The sequence below is a fragment of the Stegodyphus dumicola genome, chromosome X2 (genome assembly GCF_044657685.1).
Source record: "Stegodyphus dumicola isolate Sdum_Otavi_A_Nest chromosome X2, ASM4465768v1".
In the NCBI taxonomy this organism is placed as follows: domain Eukaryota; kingdom Metazoa; phylum Arthropoda; class Arachnida; order Araneae; family Eresidae; genus Stegodyphus; species Stegodyphus dumicola.
The window spans coordinates 59,054,901-59,077,131 of NC_140781.1; the positions used below are offsets into that span (position 1 = coordinate 59,054,901).

Below are 22,231 nucleotides of genomic sequence, written 5' to 3' on the forward strand. Positions count from 1 at the left end.
ACAGCAAAACTATTATTTGAGAATAGGGATTCCGATAAAAATGTCTTTAATACGGGACTTGTGATGATAGAGAAGAAAAGTAAGAGACAGAGTGAACAAGACTGTTTCTAAGATGAGAAAAAAATTCTAATTATGAGAGAATAATGAGTCCCGGTAAGATGCTTGCGAGACAGAGATATTAATAGAATAGGCACATGTGAGGCATGCCATTAGTTTGCTTGTAAAAAAATCTCCTTGAAACAAAATTTATAGTATTACATATCGAACTAAAGATATTTAGATTATTACTTATTTAGATTATTTTATTATTATAACTTATTTAGATTATTGCAAAAAACACGAGGATTATTCGTCTAAAGGAAGGGATGCCTTCGTCCAGAACTTTCTAAAAGAACTGGCTCGTATTCACGTTACACATTGAGAAAAGCACAAGAACTTTCATGCAGCAGTCTGGTCATCGGAATTAGAACCTTGGTCGAACTACCACTGTTCAGCGGTTTCATTACTCGGCGGTTAGTAGGCATATCAAACGATGGATATCCATCTATGTAAAGCAAATCAGTTGATTGGTTAAGTGAATAAAACAAAGCACACGAAGACTATTTGTAAAGAAAAGAGATTCACTCGAGGGGGACATCCTACAGGAAATGTTTTCTTATTTCCGTTTCAAACAGCGAAGCTCTGAAAACGCCATGTAAATAGACCACTCGCTCGGCAAGATAAGAAATTAAAAAAAAAAAAACTTTTAGGTTAGACGGATTTGACAAATCACACAAACGCTAAGTCTAAGGATAAGAATGCCTTCGCATAAGACATGTTGAGAGAAACTGGCTCGTATTTATGTTATTCATAGCGAAAATCATGAAAAAAAAAACCATGCAGCCCGTCCTTTGGCCTGGAATCGAACCTATTTTGAGCTCTCCAATTCAGTAGTTTTAACCACTCGGTTACTGTTAGGGAGCTTTTTGTAGCAAATGACTCGTTCGTCTCAAATTTCTGATTGCATCTTCACATCCTAATGTTATCATTCTTGGCGTATGTTTCGTTCATTACATAAAAAACATGAAAATTTACATAGAAGAGACTGTAGAGCTGTTAGGTTTTCGAAGCAAAAGCATAAAAAATCAGCAATGTTCTCGCAGAGATTCAAACCACAGATGCTCCCATTGCCAACCAGACATATTACCAAGTATACTACGACAGCATGCACGGAGGAAGGTGATAATTCTTTACATTCTTCCCAACTTAAAGTATGACTGAGGAGAAAACAACGGGATCAAATCGAGGGGGTGAATTATCATTTATCGTCCACCGTATTTCAGTTGGGCGCCACTGTAGAGCTGGGAGGTTTTTTGGAGCGCAAAACGTGAAGCATCAGTGATCTTACTGCCGGGATTCAAACTTTGGATCATCCGAATGCTAGCCGGATATGCTATTAGTTTCATCAGAGCAGCCAATACTGGGAAAGGCGGTAATTCCTTATAAAGCTTTATTTCATTTGTATTATTTTTCCTTCCTTAAACGACGCACTCATAGTGTGCTCTGCGTAATTGATTAGTGACAGTTCGCAGTCTTAGTAAAGGAATGTTTTAAGATTCACTGAACTTACTATACGCTTTTAGAAAAGGATGACTAACAACGTCCTTTAGTATGAGAAATAGAATGCTAATCAGTCTGCTGTCAATGGTGAATTGAGCGAAAAATTGCATTTCGAATTTAAGAGAAAACAAACGAATGTTACCTTTAACATATTTTAAGTATTTATAAGTGAATAAGGATATTCGGCACCATTTTGGGTTTTACGCTTTTAGTAACAATGTTAAAAACATTAAGAATCGGTTTTTGCTCTGGTGTCTTTTAAATATCACATTTGCTCATTTATTTTTATTTATATTCATTTATTTATTTTTATTTGAATCGATTTTAGCTTCGTTTTCCACAGTACTTGAGCTTTCTTTTCGCTATCTGTGCTTTGTGAAAAATAACTTCATGAGAAGAGCATCTTTGTTGCCTTTTTCTTGTTTTCACAAAACTTTAGCAATTCAACAATAAAACAACAAAGATATTTCTTTGCAAGTAAATAAAATATAATTGAATACAATGTTTTATAAAATAATTATCTCATCTGTATAAACGAAATCAGAAGGGAAGAAATTAATATCATAACGCAAATCAATGACTGTCAACTGGAACACTAAAAAAATATGATCATCATTATTAACCCTTACTTAGCAAAGACTATGAGCGCATATCTAGAATGCAGCATATTTCTAAAGTCCAATACTTTAATCTCCTTGCGGAATCTTGAGCTATGCTCAGAAATTCGAAAAGATTAAATATTTTCTCTTTATGAGCTGTCCCCCGTGTCGCAGATCTAAGGGAAGCCACTTTCAAAGTTTGGTTCGTCCCAGGGGAGGCTTAAATCCAAAGGGATTTGGGAAACGACGAATGTTATCGATCGAAATTCATCTTAGAACGGAATCTTTGCATAATATTTGAGACTCGTGAGTTATTAGCGTGGCAGCAACTGGGAACCAAGCGCTCAAGATTAAAAATTTCCAAACTTCGTCAGCTTGACGTACGCTAAGTGAGGCTTTAAAGAAGGACGCTAATAAGATGGTTGAGATCCCTAAATGTTGGCGAGAACTTTACTCGATAAATCCTCTGTTGGCCGCTTTAATGCCGGAGCAAATACGAGCGCCACGGTCCCGAATCCCAGAGAGGGTTGGAAGGAGACTTAATGATGGATGGATACAAAATTGCAGGCACAAATGCACGCTGTCTGTCTAAACTAAAAACATTGTTTCTCTGCTCGTTACTTGATTACCTAAATGGGTCGTGGATGGCTGCTGCGCAAAAGTGAGTTTAATGGCGAACAACAGAGTATCGCCTGTAAAAGTATTTTTCGCTTTTAGATAGGTTTGTAATCAAGAGCGATAGTAAGCCTTCACCAAAAAATTGAAATATTTAGCGACCATTTTATTAAAGTCGAGCTTAAGATTAAATGGGTTTAAACAATCACGGCTTTACGATTTTGCAACGCTTAAACTATTTGTTTTATTTCCTTTAGCAAACTTTCGCAACTGTAAAGTACTAATTAAGAAATGTCATCTCCCCTCAGTGGCAGGTTGATAAGACCTTTGAACACTGGTAGTTTGTCTGTATTTCTGCTTCCGACAAACGGGCTGGTTGATTAGTTTATTGGTTGATTATTGTTTGTTTGTTTATGGCATCGAACATTAAAGCTGTCTTCTTAGTGAGACAGATGCCTTCATGAAACACAATCTAAGGGAAACTGTCCCATTTTCACTTAATTCCAAAAGCCCTTCTGAACTCTATCTTCCTCCAGGATTCAAAATACCAGTGTTCAGAGGATTTATCCATCCTGCTCTTGAAGGGCAGTATGCCTGACAAAGAGTACGAAGATATCTGCCTAAAGGGATAAATGCCAACATTAAGAATTTTCTAAGGAAAGCTACAAGGATTTATATTACACAGGTACCACCAGTGACTGACTGGATGTGACAGCTGATTACTGATAGTTCGACCCGAGTTCAAATGTTGGTTAATACTAGTGGTTGGCTGCATAGATGTTTTCGTGGCTTTCTTTCATGTGTGACGTGAATATGAGCTAGTTTCCTTTAGAATGTGCTCTGCGTAGGCATTCCTTCCATTAGGCAGACAGTCCTCGTGTGTTTTGTAAACCTCATGCAACCAGTCCATTCGCCAAAACTGCGAACAAATTAGATTATGAAATTATGAGTTTTCCTTACGTGTTACATGAAGACGAGTCATTCCCTCTAGAAAGTTCGTCCATGGAGACATCTCTCATATAAGGCAGATTTCCCTTAACATTTTATCAAGATTAGTTAACAAAATATCAGTTGAGAAATGAGTTACTAAATGCTAGTTGGTTATTAATTATGGAGAAGCACTTGAAGAATATATTTCTGCGAGATGAATTTAGAAGGAAACAGGATGGTAGTTCATGTACTTCTAACGAAAAACACATAACTTGCGGATTTTACCTCCGAGTATCAAATACAGAATTAGTGATTTCTGAATTACATGACACTGAAAGCGCACTTGATAATTTTTAAAATGAGAAACAGGGACACCTCGCCTACAGTAGTTGCTTATTTATCCTTATGTTTGCTTCTTCAAATGAGTTCTTTTATGTCTAATAATGTTTCAAATAGCAATTATGTTTAGTTAATTTTCAGGATTAAACTATAAAGATTTAAATTTTTGTTCTGTTTACAGGGTATTTCTCCCGCCTTCTTAGCCTGCCTTTGGGGTGTAGTGGTCAGCACGCTCGACGCGTATTCGAGAGGTCCGTGGTTCGAGTCCTGGCTAGGGCACTGCTCAATTTTCTTCAGTTCTTCTGCTTCTAAATGATACCTAATGTCCCTACAGCGGTTCTCGAACTAAAAAAGGTGGTGGATGATGATTCTCTCCACCACCAGTATTTGGCGACTGTGTTCCCTAATCCCCATCGCGTTTAAAAGGGGGAGTATATTTCTCACCTTCTTAGCCTGCTTTCGTGGTGTAGTGGTCATCACGTTCGGCGCGAATTCGAGAGGAGCGTGGTTTGAGTCCCGGCGAGGGCATTGCTCATTTTCAACTCTCCTGCTTCGAAATAACCTAATGACTCTAGATGTTAATATAAAGTAGTCAATTTCTTAGTTTTTTTTAACGGGAGGGGGACTGATTTTTCCGAGCTTAGTACTCAAGCTGAGTGAAAAAGATGAGCATTAACGTCTTTAGTAATTAAAAAAATCTGTTCCTTATTAAGAAACTGAAAAACTCTCCGTTTAGCCTTAATTTATTAGGGTATAACATCAAATTAAGAGAGTGTGCATCGTTCAGGAATAGTTAAATTATTAAAGGTAGGTTCACAGAGATTTGAGGAGGGGATAATTGTCTAAGAAAAGAGATCACTTTGCAGAGCGACTGGCTCGTATTCATTTTACACACGGGGGTGGGAGTAATCACGACAACAAACGGGCAGCCATCCCTTTTGCTTGGGTTTGAACCCCCAGCATTTAGCTGTCTTAATCACACAACCTCTGGTGAGCCATTTAGGATTGAGTTTCGAACAGCTATCCGAAAAAATGGAATACCTATAGTCTCTTTTTTTATATCGTTTATATTAAAAATGTGTGCTCATAAGACCCACATGTGTTGTTTAGGAAACGCAAGTGCTAAGCTACTTAACATCAGACTCTTTATGTAATATTTTGACAATATTTAACTATTAGACAACTGAACGAAAGTTTTAGTCTTTAGAGATAACCTATAAAATAATTCAATTTTAGTATATTATTTGCTAAATGTTATACATCATTAGTACAAATATCCAATTCCTTTACTTTTCAAGAATCGACATTTAATTTTTTTAGATGGTCATTTTAATACTTAAAGCGAACACATTAAATAGTTTTCTTTTAGAATTTTACCTTCTAAATGTTTTTTTTTTTTTTAAACAAATGGCGGGTACTTGCCTATAACGGCATTGGTCACCACTAAGGCCAGATACAGTGAACATTTTATTGTGGAGGCACTTAATAGGCGACCACCGTTACCTCCTATGAAGGGATAGACAATTTTACATCCACGCCTTCTCCGGGATTCGAACCCGGGCCCTTTGGTATCGCAGTCAGGCTTCCCTAACCACTATACCGTCTGGGCGGCCTCCTTCTAAATGTTACACATTATAAATAAAAACTCTGATTTTCTTTGGTCCAAAGTTCAACATACAGTATTTGCAGTTAGTAATCTTTTTTTAATCTATAAACAGTTTCTATTGGCAAATTATTAACTGAAAATTCCTATTAATGTGCTAAATGTGCGGTTGGTTGATTTATCATTCTGTGGTTAATCGTTTTATACACGAGTTAATTAGACATGATTACACTAAATTTTCATAACTTCATAGTCTGATGCATAAGTACCTAAGTAGCAGAACAAAATCTTTAACACTATTTAGCTTTCCTCATAAGGTATTTCTCCCAATCTCCTAGCGTGCCTTCGTGGTGTAGGGGTTCTGCAGCGCTGGGCCGGTGTTCCAGGCGAAGGCGTTGCTAATTTTTCAAACTCTCTTGCTTCCAAAAAAATCCTGATGTCTCTACAGTGGCGCTCGAACTGAAAGGGTGTTGGATGAGGTTTCTCCACACCCAGGATTTGGTGATTGGGTCCCCTGAAAGTCCCAGTCGTCCTTTAAAAAGGGGAGTAGATAAGGTATTTCTCCCACTTTCCTAGCGTGCCTTCGTGGTGTAGAGGTTCTGCACGCTGGGCCGGTATTCCAGAGGTCCGTGGTTCGATTACCAGCGAAGGCGTTACTAATTTTTCAATCTCTCTTACTTCCAAAAAATCCTAATGTCTCTACATCCTTATTTCAAAATTTTAATTTGACATAAGCTACCAAACATGCTGAAGAATGGAGTAGGAAGCTCCAACAAGATTACATTCAAAACGGCATTTATATAATATTTCACGTATTCTAAAATGGATAATATATATAAATTTGTATGTCTAGACACAAAATTATTTTTCAGAAATTTTGCAATCGTCTTTTAGCTTTTAAACGGCATGAAGAAACAGTTATATATAAAGGTTATGGTCGGGTCCGACGGAAACATAAATAAAATTATGCTTTTTGAATTTATCCCCAAATATTTATAGAAATGATTATAAATTTATTTTAAAATAAAGTACTTTGAATTGCTTTACCTCAAATGGTGAAGATTTTCAGATACACATAACGTTTCCGAGGTAAGCAAGAGATATCACAAGGTAAAACATAACACTCGGTTGCTGAAACCCACTAAATGTAGTATGTAGCTTGTAAGAATACCACAGAGGCTCTGGAGTACGTTTTTAGCTCTCACAAAAAATAGAGGAAAAGAAAGGAAAGGGGAAAATGTAAAAAATAAAAAGAAGCAATGGTAATTATTTAGCACTAGTCCGTTTTGTAAAATTCTTTTGCAGACTTAAGAAACAAAAAGTCTTAGAGGCAGGAAAAGACTAGTTATCTTTTGGTACCTAAAACTGCTACTTATTAGATTAGTAGGCTACTTAGATTATTATTACAAAATGTAATATGAAAAAAATCAAGTGCAATGATTTATACTTCTGATTTCTACATTTTTCCCTTGCTTAGAATAGAAATAACTGGGCATAATAATGAATTGAAATCACTTTTTCTTCAGGCAACTATATTTAGTCCTCGTTAATAAAGGAATTTTAAGTAATATAATTTTATTTTATGTGTATTAATAATATTTTTATTCGATATTTGGATTTACAAGAATTAAAAATTCCTTATTAAGGAGATTTAATAAATTATTCGAAAAAAAATATGCTCTACTCTATTTTATACCTTCCATTTGCATGGTATTTAAGTACTATTAAACCACTTATGCTCAATATTTGGTGTATTTGCAGTTTTCAGCCTTTAGGCAATTAAATGTTTAAATGTTAAGATAATTTAGAATCTGAGTACTTGTTCATTTCGAAGTTATAGTTGTAGCACTTTAAATTTTTATTTGAAGCACGTGACATGGAAAAGAATATCACCGATTATTTTTCCACTCTATTCATAATATCATATAGACGTATCTGACATTCATATTATCATATGCTGACATATTCATATTATCATACAGCTGGCATTCATGTTATCATATATCATATCTGACATTATTACCTTGGGTTAAATGTCTCATAACAAAAATATTATCATTTCAATATGAACATGGTACATAATCAACCAAAAAAAGGCTTATCTTTTCTATTATTTTTTATTTGCCTGGCATATTTCTTTCTTCTACCATCCCAGTGTCCAACTGCATACCATCTTATATAACAAAGATTTTTTTAATACTTTATGTACCAAACTGTATGGGGGGAAAGGCAAATAAATTGGCTTTTCTTCAACGCTGACTTACATAACTGTTATTCATAGTTACTCTCCGAATGCTTTTATCGACAGAATTCTCACCAACATGTACTTTGTTTGTATCGATTATGGTTTAAATTTCGACTAAAATATGTATTTTCCTTTTATTCATAAAATTAATGTTTGCAATGAAATTAAGGATTTGCTTATGTCTGTTGTTGGAGTAGTTTAATAATTCTATGTCAGCCATCTGGACTCCTGTTACCGTTAGTTTGCTTCATGCAGACGTCTCGATAGATTAAATATTCTAATATATCTCATATGTGTAAACTAATGACCAGTTCTAACGGTAAATGCCTCAGATACAACGCAAGGTGATAGCATCCAGAAAAGGCCAAATATGCTGTGTTTGCCAGTTTTGTTTTGTTCTGCTTTATACGGATGATGCTACGAGCTATATTACACACTAACAAAGTAATAAAATTCATTGAGGAAAACCATCATATCAATCAAATAATAAAAATTTAACTGTAAATCCAAATAATATAAATCATTGTACAATTATACTCTTATGTTGCGTCCTAAATATCGTCATAAATATTGCTGCGGATTTTTTTAAGTTGCAGTGTTTTATGATTCAATAAGAAAATTCTCATTAAGAAAATTAATAAACACTTTATTTCAAACTATTCATGATTCGTATTAGTAGTTCATTGATTGGTAGGAATATGCATTATTCGTATGCAATTGGTAAAAGGTTAAATTAGCTGTACCTCGTAAAAAATTAACTTTTTGTATTTCATTAGCGTCCTTACAGTAATATGTCACAACCTACTTATCTCTCTGTTACCAATAATCAAGCCCAAAATAAAACTGTTAGTGTCCGACGGTTTTTCACTTCTCAAACATTGGAGAACCTGATGAGAATGGCATAATAGGATATGATAAAATAATACGACATTACAGAAAATGAAAATATAGAATACATTTTGCACTAATATTAATATTCCAAAACAAACCGCAGGAAATAGCTGCCGAACTATATATCTGCATACTTATAGACCTTTCAAAGAAACACTTTTTCATGTTGTGCCCGAGTAAAAAATATTAGTGTTTGGTTCTATATAGGGATGCAAAAACAATTATACGCTTGATTTGTTGCATACATTTATCACTGAAAATCTATATGCAGTTCATCAAATTTGTCGCGTTATCTCTAAGATTTTAGTTCAGGTGATGGAGTTGCACCAAATTCTTCAGCGAGTTTCTGTTGAGTATTTTCAACGCCTTCTGCCTTCCGGTATTGTACAATTACCCACTTTCGCTGGTTGTTGATTAAATTACCATGTAATAGTATCTGAAAAAAATTATAAATGGGGAATGAAAAAAATTATAAATGAGGAATGAAAAAAATTATAAATGAGGAATGTAAAAAGATGAAAGATTGTTGCAGTTACCAGTCTGACTTGTTTTGACAATGGTCAGCACAAGCACATGACATTCATCGTTGTCAGGAGTCAAATCTGCCTGTCGTTACTGTAGCTCAGTTCCGCCCCCAATTTTGAGAGACAGCACTCCGGAGGGAACGGTACAAGGGCCTCCGACCCCTTTTCTCTTACCATTGACAAAAGTCGAGAGAACTTTCGGCTCACCGCATATTTAGAGTGTCGCCCTGCCGCACCGACACTATACATTTATAAACATCCATGCCTTCTCCGGGATTCGAATCCGGGTGTTTCGGCACGGCACTCAGCGATGCTAACCACTATGCTGGTTGGGCGGCTTAAAAGAAAATAAAAAGAGCTAATGCAATTTTTTTAAATTCTTCCATGTGCTTTCACAAGATCGGAACTAATCTACTGTACTCATGCTGTTAGTGTGTTCTTCAATAAAATCAGTTCAAAAGTTTTTCCATTACGGTATTTCTTTTTTGTGGTAACTAATTTCCACAAAAACTGCCTAGGGCGATTTGATCATAAGGTGAATTCGTCAGCTTTTTACAAGGATTTTCTGATCAATAAATTTTCAAGTATAACGATTGCACAAAGGTTTTGCTCTCACAAATGTTTATGCTTGTTTAGAATTCGAACATAGGCCCAAAGGTGCGTACAATCCCTTCTACATTTGATATAATAGTACGCACTTAGCAGCACCTTTCACTTAGCTGGGTGTGAACTAGGTACGGGCCCTAGGTATATGGTGGTTAGGTTCCTCTATTTACCACGCAGCATGAGTTGACAGTTCTCTTTGTAGCCCAAAGCAACATTCATACATGAAAAGAACTGTATGAAGTTAAATTGTTGAAAAAAATTACGAAAAAATGCTAAAAGTTTTAGCACAAGAGGAATGCGAATTCATCACTATAGTGAGGTATAGTAAATGTAATAGCATTAAACTACTGCTAAAATGCACTTTATTGGCTTTTCCCTCAGCTCCGTATTTATGCAGCAGGGCTCAAAATTCCTCAGAAGAAACTCATTCTTTAAATTAATTTCCCGACTTGTTTCTAAAATGTATATTGGTTCACATCCTGACGACTGGTTTAGCTGCATATGGCTTTAAAGTAATTTTCTTGCTGTTAAATGCGAGATAGTTTCCTTCAGGAAATCCTACACAAAGGCCTGCCTTACATAAACCATTACCTCAATCAATTATTTGAAATGTATTTTGATGCATTTTGCTAGATGTTTAACTAACTGGTAGCTAGCAACATTCTAAAGTGAACCTTCAGAGAATTACTTCACAAGTTAATAATTTAACGTTAAATTGATTTAAATAAATTTCACCAAGAACACCTACTCGATTTAATGTTTGTAGATGTAATACGCATTTCCCACCGAAAAGTACTGCATCCGATTTACATATTATCTCAGAAATATTTATTTTCTATTTCTTAATTTTCTGTATTATGCTAACTGTTAAATAAATCCAACTCTATGCTAGTCTAATTTCAAGATTTATTTATCTTATTACATATTTGTCAGATTTCCAAACTGACACACAAGATTTCCAATCAGTTTAAGGCCGAGCCATGCATTATGCATTCGCACATTTTCGAGCGAGAAAACCTCGTACCTCGCGATTATTGATAAGTTAAAAAATAACACGCTCCTTTCCTCATGCTTATTTACTTTTCGGGATATTTCATTTGCGTTATATTTGCGGACCATTTTCCGGAAGAGTTAATCCAGCAAACGGGGCAGAATTCGGTCGCCAAAATAGGTCGGAAATATAATATTTTTCGCCGGGTGAAATCTTGAGCGCGAGTAAGAAAATAGCTTAACTAGCCGGCTCCGTTGCATAATTGGGCAGATGGGAGATTCTTTCGCTAGGGTGACATGTAGCGACCAAACTAAGTTTCCGCCAGTGGAAGAGCGAGCTAATAATTATTTATGAGCTTGCTCTAAACGAGATTAAAACACAGAGCAAATTACTGTCACAGTCCCGCATCGAAAATTGGGTCCACACTTTGCCAGGCAAATTGCGCACGGCGTCCCGACCGACGAAGCGCGGGAGGAGAGAAACGAGTTACGATACCAAAAGTTATTATTTCTGGCCCTGGTCCCCTGGTGCCTTTCCAAGTTGCCTGGGGAAATGGGCCTGTGAATTCGCCGGGACAACCCAATTATCCAAGTGTCAAGCAAAGGAGAGGCCCGCTCTGCATAAATACACTTCACCGAAGACACTAGGAAAAGTGAGGAAAAGTTGGTCCCGAACGGAATTCGTAATTGTGCTGCCGAATAAAGGGGGAAAATAAAAGTGACTGGTGTTTAGTAAGGTTAGCCTTTATTTTTGTCTGTCTGCCTTTTTTATTCTCTTTTTTTTTCGCTTCCCCCTCCATGACCTTCCTCTTGTGCCTGGCACTAACAACCGATGATAAAAGCAGCTTTTATTGACAGGTAGAAATTTTCCCAAATACTATTTATGATCGAACTTTTTTCCCATTCTTATTATTTCACTATACTATCGATTATTTTATTTTAGCGAATACGAAGGGGAGCATTTGGCATTTGCACACCCATCCCTCCAAGGGTGAGATTTGAAGTGAGTGAACAAATAACCGAAGATGGACGCATATTTTAAAGCCCTACCCGATGAATAATCGTGTTTGCTTATGCGGCGTCTTTATGCCATTCCTCTATCTTTATGAAGGAGGTACACACCAATATAGATATGGATGTGTGTACACACTCATTTGAATATTCATTAATCTCCAAAGCTCGAATTATTGGAAAGCTGTCATTTCAATTCAGTTTGAAGTGGGAGAATAGTGCCCATTTTTTCGCGCGCTCTCAGATCAATTTGAAAGAGCGCTTTGCTCAGATTTGATGAAGAAAATAGGTTGACAGAGAGAAAGGCAGAAACTTATTGTCATTGTAATAGCTCAGAAACAACGAAAAAAGTAACTATTAATTACGTATAAAATATTACTTAATAATTTCATTGCTTTCTGACAGGATTAAGTTCCATTTTCTACGTTACAGAACCATTTTCAATTTATTTCTTACTTGTTAGCTTTGATAAATACGTATAAGTATTCGCACAAATGAGGAGAGACCCCTGCTCTGTTTAAATTTTTATTAAATATAATCTCTCATAGCTGCCTCCCATATTCAACTCGGAGCAAACTACTCAACATAAAATCGCGAAGCGCAGTGATAATTGCATGAAAAGGTGCAAAAATAGCGTAACAATAAAAGGAATACAGTAAAAGAAGAAAGTTATTTACTCCCTTCGGAACCTCATCTGCAACGAAAGATGTAAATGAATCAGCCTGTTTTTGAAGTGATAATGAAGAAAATTATAAATTAGAATTTAATATTTCAACAAACTATAGAAAATTAATCGTAGAAATCTATGTCTTCATAAGTCCAGATCCTACAAGTTGGAATGGGTGGCGTAAAAATGCAAAAAGAACTAAAATTATAATGAAATATCATCAAAACAATAATTTTACTTAATCAAGTAAAAAACTAAAATTAATTTTTTTGCCGAGACGACTTATTATTTTTTGTTTGTTTGTTTGTTTGTTTGAATAACTAATTCATCTACATAGAACACATGAAATATGTGCCACTATAAATATAAAACGCAATAAACATAGAAAAAAAGAATGAGTTAGTTCTTAAAACTGTAAAAGTAGAGCAAAAACTGTATTGAAAAAGAAAATTCTTAAACTACATAAATAGAATTCTAAATAATATTAAATAAATTCGCTAAAACTAACACGACATTAAGCAATAATAATAATAATAATAATAAATCTGGCGTTCAGAACTTACCCCTAATATGTACTTAGTATAAAATTAGAACATATAAAACTGTTTATTACATTAAGCAAAAGTAAAAATATAGCTTATAGCATACAAAACTACAAATTCTAGAGACATTAGATTAATTGGAAAAGCCGGAGAGATGAAAAATGAGCAACCACCTTTGCCGGGAATCGAACCACGGACCTCTGGAATACCGGCCCAGGGTGCAGACCACCACACCACGAAGGCACGCCAAGAAGGAGGGAAAAATACATTATATACTCCCCTTTTTAAAGGACGACTGGGGTTTTTAGGAGACCCAATCGCCAAATCCTGGCGTGTGGAAAGTCATCATCCACAACCCTTTTAGTTCGAGTGCCACTGTAGAGACATTAGATTTTTGGAAGCAGGAAAGATGAAAAATTAGCAACGCCTTCGTCGGGAATCGAACCACGGACCTCTGGAATACCGGCCCAGCGTGCAGAACCACTGCACCACGAAGGCACGCTAGGAAAGCGGGAGAAATACCTTATAAAGTAACTGGATGCTGATTGAATTTATTATAAATTCTGAGGAAATAAAAGAAATTTATAGTTTTAAACATTATTGCCTAAGAAATATACCTTCTATCAGTAACGCTTTGAATGTTTTTTTTGGGGGGGGCTTATTACGTACTCCTCCCTTAGGCACTAGACGGAAAGAGAGGGATCCTCCGTGAGGTGTTTTAAGGAAAACTGGCTCGCAACAGCGTTACACATTAGGAAAAGCTACCGAAACGTCCACACAACCAGCCAGTTCGCCTTGACTCGAACGCCGACCGAACTACCAGTATTCGACGGGCTTTTACCGCTCAGCCACTGGTGGGTCTTAATGCTTCGATTGTTGACAAAAAAGTGATTTCCTACTCCGATGTTTACAACACTGCCCAGTACATATATTTTCATTTCCTTTTGCGAAGCTTTATTTTAAGAACTTTTCAAAAATAACTGAAACTGATTAAACTTTAGCCCCAAAATAACGAATCATTAGTCAATATTTTGACAACATAATAACAGCAAAGTTTATTATTGTTATATTGCCAGTAGTTTGCTTTTGATGCTGATATATTATACTGTATTCTAAACAATGTGCTCTTTTCGGAAATTTACTATTATAAGGTAGCTGATTATAGATAGAAATTAATTATAATTTTGCTTCTAGATTATAATTAAATGCAATTTCCTAAGATGTGAGAATATATTTTTCTATGTGGTAATTATCATCCAGCGGAATAATGAAAATGGAATATGTATCACAAAAGAATTTCTTTGTGTGCATAAAAGAGATTTCATATATCTTTTGGCTCACCAGTGGCTAACGACTTAAGGTTTTGTTTCCGACGAACAGGCTCGCTGCCTGGGAATTTAGTATTAATTTTCCAAGTGTGCCATGTTGATACAAGCCAGTTTTCATTCGAAAGTCCTCCACGAAGGCATCCTTTACGTGATTTGCCGCCATAATTAACCAACTAATCTCCAATTTAAAAGTTTTCTTCCTGATGTGTGTGTGTGATTATGGCAAAGCCTCGAGGGCTAGCTGCCTAAGGGGAGGGATGCCTTCGTGGAGGACTTTCTAAGGGAAACTGGCTCGTATACAAGTTACACATGGGGAAAACCACGAAAACGCCCATGCAGCTAGCCCGTTCGCGGGATTCGAACCTCGGACCGAACTACCAGTGTTCAGCGACTTTACCGCCCGGCCGCTGGTGGGCATTTTTCTTCCTGATACAGATGCGCTATTGTTAACTTAGGTGTTTATGAATTTCACTGTACGTTCAAAAATAATGGAAATTTACATAGTATGGATATTTACATAGCTAGAAAGAATCTGGTTTTGCATTCTGTATTTCATTTGAATGCTGCGTTTCCGAAAAAAGAAAGGAGGTAAATTTAATTAGATCCCGAAATTCATTCGAAAGCATCAGTCAGCTTGACTCTATCTTCAAAACTAATAGCGAATTCCATTCAGATGATCATGCCAGTTTTTATTTTCAAAAGCAATAGAACTAGCGACTTTATACAGATAAAGAGTATCTGTTAGCATCATTTAACCTGAATTCCTTTCGGAAGTAAATGTTATTGTTTGCCTGGTATCTGTAAAAGTAACTGATGAAAAATGTTATTATTTTAGTTTAATGATTTGTAACAAATTAACATTTTCATTTACTAAATTGGACCTGGATTTCTAAGCAAATTTTTAACAAAATGTTTCCGACTAGTCAAAATTAAAGAACCTGAAAAGTCAAAGTTACTGTCTTACAAATTTAAACATAATCAGGAAAATAATAGATTAATTTCTGTACTTTTAGTTTAGTAAAAGGTGAGTTAAAACATATTTTAGTTTTTGTGTTTTCGATCAGTTTAACTGACTCTGAATATTCACCATTTCGTTGCAAAGAAACCAAAAACTGGAGAATAACCACCATTAAGTACTCATGTAGCAAAACCAAGATTTATAAGTAAATACAGCTTAATCTTTCAGTCAAATTTACTTAAATGCAAAATATTTAAATTTAACTACCTGTAATTTTATTTCAGCCAACAAACAATGTCAAACAGTCATGGTCTTACATTTTTTATTTTCCACTACTTATTCTTAGATTATTATTGTTTGAAAACTAGGAATTCTTCTACTTTCCCGAAGTGTTCAAACCGCAGTTCTGTACTCTATATACAGTGCAGATTAAAACTGACAATCATTTCGCTCGCTGGGTTAAGCTATCGAAATATTAAAGGAAGGAGTTGGATGAAATAAATGAATGAGCTTTTTGAAGTTTAACTTATGTCTTAATTTAAGACATATATTTATTGAAAAAAGGGAATGTAATAATTAAGAACCCATTTCTTACTTTTCAATCTTCCTTATGCTTCATGCCAAGTAATTTTTTTGAGTGGAAAGCACATTATTGGATTGTACAAGAAGAGAAGTTTAACATTACATTTAGCGCCTTTTTACGCCGAAGTTTAAAAAGACGCTACTCATAATGACTTTATCCTAAATTATACCATTTCTGTATTCAACAAGAATCTATTATGAGTATGAATGAGATGTTTAAGCTGTAGCCATTTTTACCATTAATGAAATTAAGCATCTAGAAAATTAAAATTAAATAATTATGGCATTTGTCCCGTATATTAATAAATATTAAAAGGATTGTTATTAGTGCATACAGATACATTTCTGTATAAAAGTAATTACTGAACCACTCAGTATTTCAGCAAAATAGCTACTGATTTTTTAAAGCATTCTGCACTTAAAAATCAAATTTTCTGTTAATAAAATATTTTTTAAACTTTCTCTGCTCAAAAAAAATCAAGGTATACGCTTGAAACTTGCATACATAAATTTTATTTCTAAAGAGGGTTCGTGTATGCCATCCAGAAGAAGTGTATAAAGTGATGTTCATCTGCAATAATATATTTCTTCTTGAAATGCAAAAAGAATCAAAGCATCTTTGAACAGTTGGCGTGGTGTCACATTTGGCCCGAAGGTGTTCGAATAAAAGAACTTTTGTTTCATTTATCGGAACAGATAGAGATTCACTCCAAGCCCTTCCGGCAAGGTGGCACAGCTTCTGTATCTGAGGCGGAATCTCAAGCACTTAGATGGACGGCTCTTTGGGCTGTACTGTTAAACGTTTCCAAAATCTCTATTTTCTAGGACAGCATGGGTGTTCTGCAAAGTCTTAACAAGAAAGCCAACATCCCTGTGCAGAGTTTTTCACTCAAGAACATCCTCTACACATGGAACACGGGCACAGCACTCTCCCTCAACTGGATAAGAGCACATTAAGGTACAAAAGGCAACGAACGGGTAGATAGCCTGGCTAAATCAACCACCAACAACATTTCAGTCAATGTAGAGTTCCCATTCGTAGGAAAAGTCGCCAAGCACAAGATTAGGCTCTAACGGGACAGATGGAACTAGGCTCCCACGCGATGCGACACCTATCTTCCCAGAGGTTTTCCGCAGCTAGGCTTAGGATAGTCTTCTTCCTCATGCTAGTGAAAATAAGCCACGGTAGGTTCCCAATGTACCTCGACCGTTTTCTATAATAAAATGTCAAGTGAATATGTGGAGCTCATTCTTCCATATGCAGAAGTACTACACTACATACTACTGTTACCAGACGAAGATATTCCACTACAAACACTTCCCGATTAATTGCAGGAATATGGATCTTCCGTCCTTGTATAATGATTACATTTGCCAAAAAAGGATCAAAGAAATCATCATATATGTAAATGTCACAAGTGACATCATACAATAAAAAATGTAATTCCAGTATAGACCATGTCAACGGGCTAGAAAGCCACTGTAAATAGTGTATATACTGTATCGTGTTTATGTTAAGTTCTTTCGTTTTGTAATATTTTTAAAACATACGTACGTCCATACAAAAGTCGATTGCTGGCGCAACGACCACAGTAATTTGTCACCTGTAGTGCAAGTGTCGCAGATGTAGTACTAGTGGTGAAGCAGGTCATGGATAATTGTTGTTATTATCTGATCAGATCCCCCCTTTGGGGTCATTTATCTTATTGGCTCAAATCTGTACTCTAACAATACCGTCTCTATGGGTACGAAATACACGAATTTGTGTTCCTATCTAACTCTTATCTGAGTGGATAGAGCGACATGCCAGTCATCAGGTGATTTCAGTTCGAAATTATTATCAAACCCTGGTAGTTTGTTGCAAAGACCGCCTCACTGGAATCGAGTAATAGGTAACAAAGAATCGAGTAAAAGGTAGGCAAAGTGTATAAAGCTGCAGAGTGCGGCATTTTTGGTCGGATCGTGGCTCCACATTATACGGAGGATTACAGCTAACGGTTAAGATCTCCATAGCTGCATTCAGTTGCAGAGATGAATACAAATCTTAGTTAATTACCTAATCAGAAACATATCCCTATCATGCCACATCTACCTTATTTATTCGATTACGCATCCACCGATCCCTCTGTTATCTCTTATCACCACAGTTCTATAACTTTAATATTTAGAATCTAAGCTACTATGAATTAGCAACTGTACGAAGTGTAGAAAACTAGGCATTCTCCCAATGGTTCTAGGAATGCTACAGCAAGTACATTTGTGTTGATGGAAGTTATTTGGAAGGAAATTAAGTAATTTTTAACAATTAAAATAACATTGCCGTAAAAGCAGTTTTAGAGAACTTTCTGAGCATAGGAGTACGATCCATGAGATTGCAACTTACAGTCATTTGAATGTTTTTAATGTGAAATACGAGATCGCAGTTTCATATTAATAAAATTTAATTAGATATAATACACAAGATAATCTTGCATATTCTGCGTTTTTACTTTTACATTTCTATTGGAAGATATTTAGAGAAATTTATAAAATAAGAGAAAAACATTTGAATGTTTTAAATTCCATTTCCTTCAGTTCTGCATTAAAAGCCCTTCAAGCCCATATATACATACATACATAAGTATACACACATATATATATAGAGAGAGACTTAAAGATTCTAAAGTTAAAGGTAAATTGGAGTCAAAGCAAGGTTATTCCTCAAAAATATTAATATTAGCAATCGTGTATAAGAGGTTCAACACAAAATCCAAACATATCAAAATTAAAATAAGAATTCAAAGTAGTACAAACTCTAAAAACTATTTTATATTTACTGTATTTACTAAACTTTTTTCTATTTACTTTTAACTTTAGAATTTTTAAGTCTATTTTACTTCAATTCTGCACCCATAGCGCAGGACGGCTATAAAAATGTGCTTTTAATTTTAGCCTCTTATTACGTTTCATTTTATGTTTATATATATATATATATATTATTAAATTTTAAAGTAATTTTTAGACTTCCTAACTGGACGTAACCAAAAGCGGAAACACGATATTATAATATAAAAGTAAGCAGACATCAAGGCAAGAAATATAAAGTAATTGAAAACTGAACCAAAAATATTAACAAATTTTTTGCATGGTACAAAAGCGATAAATTGTTTTTTAAACAATTAATTAAAGGTGGAAATAAGGATGAATAAATAAAGATTGATTCAGTTTAGTTCTTTCACAAATGGATATACCAGTTTGAATTGATTTTTCTTTATTTGATTGTTAAAGCCATCTTTCTAATCCTAAGATCAAGCAGTGAATAAATGAAGAAATTTCAATTAATAAAAAAATAAAATATCAATAAGACGTTTTGCTCAAGTATAATTCCTATCCCCTATATCAATATGATGATTGTACCCTATATATCTTTTATTTACCGTAAAATGTACAGCAAAATTGATGAAAACTTTACATGTGGTAATTTAACCAAAGTGGGAATAAAGAATTCTTTTAAAACCTTATAAGTATTTCTCCCGCCTTCTTAGCATGTCTTCGTGGTGTAGTGGTCTGCATGCTGGGGGCGTATTCCAGAGGTCCGTGGTTCAATTCCCGGCGAAGGCAGTTGCTCATTTTTTTCTTTTTCCTGTTTCAAAAATAACCTAATGACTCTACAACCTTTTATTTTAATGTTATACTTAAAAATCAAAGTAATTAAGGAAATAAGTAAAGCAGGGGTCAATCTAAGATAGCAATCAGAAAAAAGAATAGTGTAAAAATTTAAAAACTTTCATTTCACCTGTAATCGGAAAGGCTTTCATTTTTCAAATAGCACAGAAAATAATTTAATTATTTTGACTTTTAAAATTATTTTTGAAAATAAAGATTTTTGTAAACAAATTAAACAGAGAAATAATTCAACAGTTCCCTAGACGATCTAAGACACTAATAAGACAAAAGAAGAGACTTACATTTTACGTGCTAATGAATTCATAATATATATATAGTAGAATTTCAAAATTGATTCAGAAGGAATATAAAGGAAAATCCTGCTCATTTGCTGCAAAGATATTATTTAATTCAATATAGTAATAGAGAAATTTTAAGGAAATAATCTCCTAAGGAAATCCGAAGTGAAATTTAGAATGCAGAAGTATGCTGTTGTGGCAAAAAGGGCAAATATTGTGGAACAATAACAGGTAAACAGTAGAATAATATAATGTAAATAATGTGCACCATTATGGAAAGATAAAGGAAAAGCAATTGGAAAGACAAACGAATCATTGCCGGTCCCATAGAAAGATCCCGACTTTTCAGTGGGAATAGGAATCTTTCCATGTCACCATCAACAATTCAAGAAAAGCGCGTTTCGTCATCTTACAAAACCCAAAAAAGAACCCTTAAACTAACAATTAAACATATCCAAAACTCCCTTTGAAAAGTCAGGATATTTCTGTGGGACCAGCAATGGTTCTTTTATTTTTCCTATTGTTTTATCTTTTTCTTTCCACAACAGTGCATATTATTTACATTAAATTACTCTACTGTTTTCCTTTTACGTTTCCACAGTAATGCTACTAGTATTTAAAAATGCTTCTTTTTGCCCTTTTTGTCACAATAACACACTTCTGCATTCTAAATTTCACTTCGGATTTCCTAGGAGATAATTTCCTTTAATTTTCTCTATTACTATATTAAATTATATATGTATGAGCATATATAATCAAAAGTCTAATTTTAATTTGCTGTAGTCCCTTAACCCTGTATTATAACTTGTGTATTTCCCCTTTCTGATGTAAAAATAGTAACTGCTTATAATAAATCTTTGTAAATTTCCTCATTTCAAAATTAATCAATGTCAATTGTTCCTTGCGTAACGCTACTGATGTAGGCACTTAATAAAAAGCATCAGCCAATAATTACTTCGATTTGTTAAATGAAACTTTTTATTAGCCAATGGGAATTATATGTGAACTAAAACCAATCACTCTGAACCAAGCTTTCATCTTCGACAAGTCGCATTCTTTCTCTCGCTACGGTTCTGGTAACCTACTTGCTCTATGCTGCTGCGTTAGTGTACGAAATTAATTATTACGAAGCTTTAGAATAGATGTAAATATAATCAAGAGCAGGCGCAACAAATTGCGCCGATTACAGTGTAAAATTTATGCTAAGAATAAGCTGCTCAAGAATAAAGAAATATTTAAGTCGATCATTACCTCTGCTAATATTAGATGGAGATGCTTTATGCATCTACAAAGTTTATACAATTAATCTGAAGTTGCCATTTAAAACTTGCACTTTTTAGTAAAGAATATGATAGATGAGATTCCACAAGTCAAAGCAATAGTAACCAAACTGATAATTATGTCAATCTTCCACTGGAAACTCGGTTCAAAATACCATGAACCAAAATACACATTTTAAAAATCGTATGTGAATAAAATGAAAATCTATCAAAGTCAATTTATTCACATTTTTAATTCTGATAAATTAATAATAAAAAGGTCTTTTAAAATTTCTCTAAAATAATAGCGGAAAATTTAAAGTGCTGTTATACTCGTAAGATAGCAATATCCTGCAGCGAAATTTAGTTTGACTTCGTCAGCTTTTGAATATTTGATCCAGAACGTGATACTGTTAAAACGAATTAGCCTAGAACAACGAGAAAGAGTGCACGAGGAGCCATATTTTCATCACTCATGTCCAGACTATTCCTTTCCAGGTGATATTCGGGTGCACATCTAAAGACGCCGAAAAGTGTAACAACATTTCCCACTCCAAGGAAAGTCTACGGAAAGTTTAAATCCCTTTTCGACAGTGAGGGCAAAATGTTTCATATTCCTTTTCATATTACCATCTCGTTATTTTTAACGAAATTAGCGCATCCCGGCCCACACGCGAATGATCTGTTCAGCAATGAGGAGGCCAACTCTCTGCATCCGTCAAGTTCCCTGGTAGTCCTTTGAATCCTCCTTTAATTACACGCGTTTGAACGTGACATGAAACCGACTGATTCCAAACATAGGAGCCTCCTTTTAATTCATTTTTGAGAAATCTAAGAGTTCTTTTTCTTCGAGAGGAATCCTGCATTGTGATTTTGCATTCTCATTCAACCCTCAAATAGAAACTTTTAATTACTTTACGGTTGAAGTAACGAAGAATCCGTGAAGTGCATCGTTAAATATTCGGACGGGGTCCCTTTTCTCTTTACACTTCAATAAAG

The 22,231-nt window shown here is 34.9% G+C and overlaps 1 long non-coding RNA gene across 3 annotated transcripts in view; it reads left to right on the forward strand.

Moving 5' to 3' along the window:
- The window catches only part of LOC118185712 (uncharacterized), a 309,271-nt gene that overhangs the window by 211,218 nt on the left and 75,822 nt on the right, over positions 1-22,231 (forward strand). For 2 of the 3 annotated variants that reach the window (XR_004757631.2, XR_015039186.1), the window contains exon 1: positions 11,551-11,678. The exons of the other annotated variant lie outside the window; for it this stretch is intronic. This is a non-coding gene — a long non-coding RNA (uncharacterized LOC118185712). Of the gene's footprint in view, positions 1-11,550; positions 11,679-22,231 lie in introns of those variants that run through there. 3 annotated transcript variants of the gene reach the window in all.